This window comes from Penaeus japonicus, unplaced genomic scaffold (assembly GCF_977035675.1).
Source record: "Penaeus japonicus unplaced genomic scaffold, GWHDUDI00000001_assembly GWHDUDI00000011, whole genome shotgun sequence".
In the NCBI taxonomy this organism is placed as follows: Eukaryota; Metazoa; Arthropoda; class Malacostraca; order Decapoda; family Penaeidae; genus Penaeus; species Penaeus japonicus.
In genome coordinates, this window is record NW_028234413.1 from 31,122,766 (window position 1) to 31,125,265 (window position 2,500).

The following is a 2,500-nucleotide window of genomic DNA, read 5'->3' on the forward strand; positions in this document are numbered from 1 at the left end:
GACGACCGATCGTACGCCGGCGCTGGACAACGTAAGTCGCGATAAGGGTTATCGTTCAACACGGGAGCGGGTCTGTGGACGGGCGTTTTCGAATAGTGTCAGTAGGATTCATGCCCGAGACGTGCCCAGCTCCCAGTGCACCTGTCCTCGTGAGTCCTTGTGAATCTCCGTGAGTTCTCGTGAGCCTCCTGCAATAGTCATGTTGAGTGGGGGATATGTTGCAAGGAATGAAGTGTACTCATTACCCCCTAGCTATTTAGCCTCGGAAAAAGATGTGCTCAGACCACGTGGTGGAGAGAAGTGATGACCCTCAGGTATTGCTGTGAATCTCGAGTGCCTTCGCAGAGCATTGAAGGATTGCGGTGTCGCGTGTGTGTGTTCTTCGGCTGTGCTTGGCAAAGGAGAATATAACAGCGGCTGTCTAGTTATGCGTATATAAATATATATATATATATATATATATATATATATATATATATAAATGTAATATACATAAGTATATAAATTTGATATACATATGTATATATATATTTAATATATATATGTATATTATATATATATAGAGATAGATATATATATATATAACTATATCTATATATAATATACATCCATACATATATATATATATATATATATATATATATATAGATATATATATATATATATAATATATTGTGTGTGTGTGTGTGTGTGTTTGTGTGTATATGCACATTTGATATATATGTATATATATATATAATATATATATATATATAAAATATATATAATATATATATATAATATATGTATATATATAATATATATTTATGTATTATATATATGTATATATATGTATATGTATATGTATATATATACATTTGATATATATATATATATATATATATATATATATATATATAGTATGTATATATATACATACATACATACATACATACATATATATATATATATATATATATATATATATATATATATATATATATATATATATATGTGTGTGTGTATATGTATATATATGTATATGTATATATATGTATATGTATATATATGTATATATATACATTATATATATATATATGTATATATATACATTTTATATATATATATATATATATGTATATATATACACTTTATATATATATATATATATATATTATATATATATATATATATATTTATATATATACATTTATATATATATGTATATATGTACATTTTATATGTATATGTATATATATACATTTTATATAAATATGTATATATATACATTTATATATATATGTAAATATATACATTTTATATATATATATGTATATATATATGTATATGTATATATATGTATATATGTATATATGTATATGTATATGTGTATGTATATATATGTGTATATATATATATGTATATATATATGTATATGTATATATATATGTATATTTATATATATGTATATGTATATGTATATATATATATATGGCTATGTATATGTATATATATGTATATGGATATGTATATGTATATATATGTATATGTATATATATATGTGTATGTATATATATGTATATGTATGTATATGCATATGTATATATATGTATATGTATATATATATATATGTATATGGCTATGTATATGTATATATATGTATATGTATATATATATGTATATGGCTATGTATATGTATATTTATATGTATATATGTATATATATACATACACACGAATGTGTTTGTGTATGTTGTGCAGTATGTATATGCATTATGTTCGGCGTATATATATTGAACATACACACACGCGCACACACACGCACACGCACGCACACACACACACACACACACACACACACACACACACACACACACACACACACACACACACACACACACACACACACACACACACACACACACACACACACACACACACACACACGGCTGCACACATATTTATCCACCAGTATCTTTTTTTGAACTATTGTTTGCTTTTTATGATACATTGTACACTGACATGGGGTAACCAATGAATACTAAGCTACTTGTAAGCGCTACATTCAAGGTTATATTTCAAGCAGTTTTGGAAATCGTTTGGAGAGAAATATTTCTATACATTTGTTGTAGAAAATGAGAGTTTTATATGAACCAGTCTGCTGATTGTATAAAAGAGCCTCGTACACACTGGTTGATGCACATGTGTATATTAACTTAAGTAGGCAGTTACCCCGTGAATCGGTTTTCTTTACTTAATGTTACTTATAAAGGAAAATGTAATATTAGGGGTAACCTATCTATTTGTATTGATAATGATTGGATCGTCCTAATGTTCATATGAACGTTTTGGACATCATCGTTTTCATCATCGTCATTATCATCGTCGTCATTATCATCGTCGTCACACAATTAACACCATCACCATCATGATAATGACAGTAATAGTAGTACTAATAGTAATAATGATAATAATGATGCTAATAATAGGAATAATGATAATAATGATCCTAATAATAGGAA

At 26.2% G+C, this 2,500-nt stretch overlaps 1 protein-coding gene across 8 annotated transcripts in view; it reads left to right on the forward strand.

Annotated features, from left to right (window-relative positions):
• LOC122260786 (proton channel OtopLc) overlaps nt 1-2,500 on the forward strand; it is a 142,290-nt gene that overhangs the window by 41,611 nt on the left and 98,179 nt on the right. The window contains exon 1 of one of the 8 annotated variants that reach the window (XM_086541849.1): nt 1-31. This exon is cut by the window's left edge and continues 41 nt beyond it. The exons of the other annotated variants lie outside the window; for them this stretch is intronic. The gene's annotated coding sequence lies outside the window, so the exon portion shown is untranslated. The remainder of the gene's footprint in view (nt 32-2,500) is intronic. 8 annotated transcript variants of the gene reach the window in all.